We start from the raw sequence: 6000 nt of genomic DNA, 5'->3' as shown, positions 1-6000 counted from the left end.
ATATACAGCAGTAGTTTACAAGAGATAAGCATCATTAATTTCCACACAGCTATATGTTTTCATGGGCTTCTTAACCTTTTAATATTAAGTAAAATAGCAAACTACAGCACTATTCTATATCCTTGGGAATATCACAGTTTTGAAACATTTCGTTTAAAATACAGAAAATGCCACTGCAGTAAAGATTTGGAAAGCGAGGTACATGACATAGGGAGTTGGGGATTGGATTCCCAGCTGATTTTCAGGACTTGCTTGATCTGAATTGATTGAAGCCCCAGAGGGAGGCACAGTGCCAGCAAGAGGAGAGGTGCCTACAGAGCAGGATTCTTGACCCATTGCCACCTGCCAGGCTGCCCTGGCAGAGGCTTCTTACCTGACCAGAGTTTCTGGGCTTCGGGAAATGTGGTGACAATGTGGAGTGGTAACTCTTCTTCTGGAGACAGCTGTCTCACCTTGTATGAGAAACTATTTCTTTTTCTAGGCCAACATTCAAAAAGCTGTCAGATCGCTTTAATCTGTTGAAATTTGAGCAAATTCAAATAAAATATGCCAGTCTCCAAAGCAAAGACAAACTGTAAATGCCCCAGTACTGAATCTATAAGACCAATAAAAACAACAGGGATGTCTGCAGTAGCTTTTTCAGAACACAAACTAGTTGACTCTAAACAAAGCTTTTGTGTAACTAGACTTTTCCCATGGTACACCATAACCTTGTAATCAGTCTTCAATCTCTTCTGTAACTTTCAATAATAATAAGATGCAATGAAGTTTGCCCAAATGAAAAAAAAAAAGTATACAGAAAAGACCAATCATCCCCATGGGGCAGTGGTGGAAAACAGTGTAAAACAGGATGTCTGATGTTCTCCTGTTGCAGTACCATACGGGGAGTGAATGATTATTTTCCAAAAAAGAAAGGTAGCCAGCTGAACCTCAGTTTTCCTGGTGAGGTTCAACACATCACTACTTTAAAACTGAAAAGAAAAATGGTCTGAATAGAAACAATTAGTTGAAGGGGCATGGTAAATAGCTCAGGTACATGTTGGAAATCCACCTGCAAAAGTATTTTAGAACCTATCAAGCTATGCTCTTTGACCTTCCATGCAGCAGGATTGCATCTTTTGTGTCTTGAAGTTCTCACTGACAATTACAATTTAAAAGTCTGAAGTGTACATTGGTAAAGAAGAATTTCCTGAATGCAGGTAAGTGAGCCCAGAGTTGTTTTGACATGACTCAAATGCTGTTACAGATGTAACAAAAGGAGATGAAGAGATTTATCTTACCTTGTGACTTGTACTTGATTATTAAGACACGCAGTAGAAAACCCCAGAGGCAGCAAGGTGCTGGGGGGCACAGCAGGCACCAGGGGGGCAAACACACCCTCGTGGAAAGGGGATGAGAAACACCTCTCCAAAGGACCCAGGGGTGTGTGTGTACAGTGAGTGAAAAACCTCCGAGTACCCAGCTCACTTCTGCACTGAGACAAAGCTGCTGACACCAAAAAGTGACTAAACACAGAAAGAGAGACAGCAAGAGGGAACAGAAAGAGATGGGATGCTCCTGCTGCTGGGAGCAGCCCCAAGCTGCTTCAGCTGCGGCTCTTGCTTATGCAAGGCTTGCAAGATGTGCACGAGGAGGCTGGTGGAAAGATGGGCAGGAGGGAGCACGTCTGTTTCCTACAGCACCTGAAGTGCTCCGGTAAATACAGAAATGCTTCAGTAAAGACAGACGTAGGGCACAGCCTGCAGTGCAGCAACCTGAAATACCACTGTGAAGAGGCAGCAAAAAAAGAATGGTCAAAGCACTGTCGCTCATCTGAGTTCTCCACAGCGATGGCAATGTTTTGGGCACTGCCAAGGTGCCCCCAGTAAATGCCCCTCAGGAGGCAGGAATAGTGGCTGCCCTGGCAGGGCTGGCTCCTGCCCTGCCCCCACTCACACTGGGCCATCTGCACATCATCCTTAAATAACACAGCTATGGGAGTACTTTGAATTGTCATATAAACACCAAAAATGTCTCAGACTGATGCCCAGATACATGTATTTCATGAGAATTGGGCCATTTGCTTGAGAAAATTCTTGAATTGAACAAGCAATTTATAAAGCAAAACCTTTTTTTTTTCTTTTTTTTTTTTTTTTTTACTGAGTGCCTCATCATTGTAAAGCAATAGAGAGCCCTCACCTTATCAGAGAGCTCTCCTTCAGTCACAGCCCTGGGGCTGCTAGATAGCTCATTGCTGTGATATACTTTAACGGGTGTCATTCCTTTTTAATAAGTCCAAACAAAACAGTTAATAAATCCAAAGAGCTTCCTATCAGTATATCTCTAATTCTTGGCTTTCACTTCTTCAGCAGCACTGATCATCTTCTTGAAACTCATGGCATTCTCATAACTCTCTTGAAATAATGATCAGCGTTGCAGGCTTTGATTCAACACTGACGCGACTTTTCTGCACGTTTGGCTGCGCAGCGTCTGCCGCTGAGTCACATCTGATTTACACTTGAGATAAACGACATCATCCAGGGTAGCCTCTGACTCTGACAGGAGCACCCACTAATCCACATTGCCAACAGGGTTTTCTATCACCATCAGTCTGGAGCACGCCAGCCCGGCTTTGGTCTCCATGGAGATTGTTATGAAATATATTAATCCATCATCTGTTGGTTCCCAAAAGGATCTTTGGGAGTTTAGCAGCTCCATGGACCTCACACTCCCTGAAAGAGGCACTGTGGATTTCTCAGGCCATGGATTTCTCAGCAGGAGCAGGGAGGACTCTTTAAGAAGTGGTCACCTTTGCCATGGCTTAGGGGAAATCTCTGCGAGAAGATAGCTCCTCTCTGTGTATTCAGTGAATATATCTCTCACAGTATTTTTTCCTTTTTTTTTTTTTTTTTGGCAGTCCTTAACACTTTTCTCCTCCCACTTTCTGGTGACATTGCAAAATATCCACACTAAAGTGCATTCTGTTAGCAAAGTAAAATGGCAAAATGGTGTATTTTAGGTGGAAGTGTAAATGATATACTTGCAAAACCCAGAACCTGAACAACTGTTCATGGGAAAGGCAGCTATTTCACACCCACCATAAATGAGAGCATTGTCAGGTATCAAAATGTGCCAGAATAGAGAGAATTAAAAAAAAAAAAAAAAAAAAAACCACTAAAAAAAAAAGTCAGTTGAAATTTAACAGTGCAAACCTGAGATTTCCCAAAGAGGCTGTAGTGTCATGCTAGCAGCTGCTGTGGCTTGCACTGCCTGGATCACAGAGAGCCCCTGTAACCACCCTCTGCACAGCAGGACCACCACCAACTACAGCACTGGCCTGACTGGACCTTTCCATCACAGGAAGCTCCCAGCAAGGTCCTCTCAGCTTTAAATTCAAGGTTTGTCAGAGAGTTTGGTACTGAATTTTGATACTCACAGCATCTGAGGAGGTGGACCAGGGAGGCTTCTGACACACCTCATGTGATGAATAAGTTCCTCCAACATATTCAGCAAATTATGCAATATAATAGCTGAACTTTACTGTGATTTCACTTTATATTTACAATGTATCTTATCTTAAAGATGAAAAATTAATAGTTAAAATCCTATTCTCTAGATCAAAGCATCTCTTTGTTGTTTGTAATGAAACACTTTGACTCTTACCTAAGTTTTCTGTTCAGACTGTCCAAGAATTCAAGTGTTTCATTATAACAGAAGTGGGAGATGCTTTGATCTAGAGAATAGGAGGCTTCAGATATTTGCTTAATAGCTATCAAAGCTAATTATTCAAATAAAAATAATAATATAGAAGTAGAGGATAATAAAACAGTAGAATATTAAATAAGTAATAAAAGGGCCTGGGTTGATAAATACCATGCCATATTCTCACACTAATAATATTAATGAAGAGTAACTGCTTATATTATCGTAATGTGTATGAGTATAATGGATTGTACCCCACGAGACCTGATTGTGGGCTGAACCTCAAACTATTAGGCAAAAGAGAAAGATGCTCCTACAGCCTTACAACATGAGGCAAGAGACAGAAGTGGGGCACAGCAAATAAATGGTGCTGTGCACAGGGAAACAGGATGATAGTGAGCAACGGGACAGGCAGCAAAGGAAGAGCTCAGCTCTAGTTAGGAAAAGAGGGCCTGGAGACTCACTGTGGGATGGGGAGGAGAATGCAAGGTGGCTGCTTGCAGGATGGTCCCCTCAAAAGGGGGAGGAGCTGGGGGTGCAAGTCTGAGCCCCCAGCACGAGGGCAAATGGAGCTGGCATCAGGGTCACCCCAGCTGGCAGTAATTAGCAGCTGTTGATAACTGGATCCATACTGTCATAGAGCATGAAAATGAGGACAACAGGTAACTTTTGGTGAAATGCTGAAAGAGGAGAGGGAAGAAGGATGGACATAAAAAAGGGAGATTGATGGCTTAAGAAAATAGTACTCACAGTGTCATTTTAAGTGGGCACCAAAAGACCTATGTTGCATTTGTCAAGGCTGGATAAAAAATGTGTTGCACTAATTGAGACACAGAAGATGCTAGACAAGGGCCTCAGCCATGGGGATGGACAGGAAAGGCAACAGCTTAGTGATGCTAAGAAGGAGCAGTCATTGGGATTATGCCATATCCTGGATGTGAGGACCTGAGAAAGGATCTGAGTCAAAGATGACACACAAATTATGGGCCTGAGTGACAAGCAGGGTGGTGAGGTTGTCTGCTGTGATCAAAGAGGGGACTAGCAGGGAAGACATGAACTGGGGAAGATTAAAAGTTCTGTCTCTTCCACATTGGGCTTGAGTTGACAGACTGTCGTCTACATGAAATGACAGGGAAACAAGCCCAGAGATGAGGCTGGACTGAGGAGACAGGTCGGGAGCACACAGGTAGATCTGCAAGTTAGCTGTGCAAGGACAGTAGCTGATGGCGTGTTTGCAGATGAAATTACCCAGAGATGCAGGAAGGTGCAGAAAGAGAAGGCAAATAGCACTAGGTTCTGTAAGATGAGATATTGATAATGATAACGCTAGTGACATAGCATAAAATGACACTGGAACAATAAATACACATTAATAATTTAATTCCAAAAGTGCTTTTTGTTTTTATCTAATTTTTCCAAATAGAATTTTCCAAAGGTTCATTTGAAAAATACTTTTTTTGGGAAGAAAATGTCATCAAAATTAACATGATTTCACGAATATGTCAATTTTGACAAAAATCTTATTTTGCAGTGGAAAAATGTTTCAACAACAGAAAACCCCAAAATTCAGAGCCATTTGCTTTTAGCTCTAAACATAGATCCTACTACTGTCAAGTAACATCTTTCATTATCTTCTTTATGTCTCAAACCACATTAAAAAGAGTCTAGAGGTTTTGCTGATTCTGTTGTAATCAATCCTGTCACAGCTGTTATTAGATTTATCTCGGGATCTGAACACTGGCATTTTTCATTGTTGTTTTACATTTTCTTTATGACTGTACAGCTATACAGTCAAGAGTATAAGAAAATCTAAAATTTGCTAAAGTCAACAAATATATTCAATTACTATAAAATTATCTATAAAGCTTTCTTGGGTCCAAATAAACATCAGTAATTTATTTACTGGACTTTAATGTTATGCAGGTCAATCCAGGTACGAATTAGTTTTAAAATTATATCTGAGTAAAGCGGGCTCATACTTACCTGGCTTCATCTGGTATAGAAGTTACTTTATTTATCAAAATAATAACACACAAATATGGCAGAGCCAAGTAACACCATGAATGAAATCAGGCAAGATTCTTACACTTCAGAAACACCCAACTAAACCTGAGTGTCACATGTGCCTCAGCCTTTCAGAGCCCTATATAAAACTGCTCAGCTGATGCACAGCACTGCTTATAAATCATGCATACATCTTGTAGGCTTCAGTGCAGTAGGGACAATAAAAGGGAATTAAGATGCTTAATGAGGTGAGATGCTTCTATAAACTGGTGTCTCTTTCTTTATTTCTCGCATTCTTTAGGATGTAATTTTCTT

The sequence above is a fragment of the Pyrgilauda ruficollis genome, unplaced genomic scaffold, assembly GCF_017590135.1.
Source record: "Pyrgilauda ruficollis isolate IOZ18807 unplaced genomic scaffold, ASM1759013v1 scaffold6, whole genome shotgun sequence".
Lineage (NCBI taxonomy): Eukaryota > Metazoa > Chordata > Aves > Passeriformes > Passeridae > Pyrgilauda > Pyrgilauda ruficollis.
Note: the sequence above shows the minus strand (reverse complement) of the source record.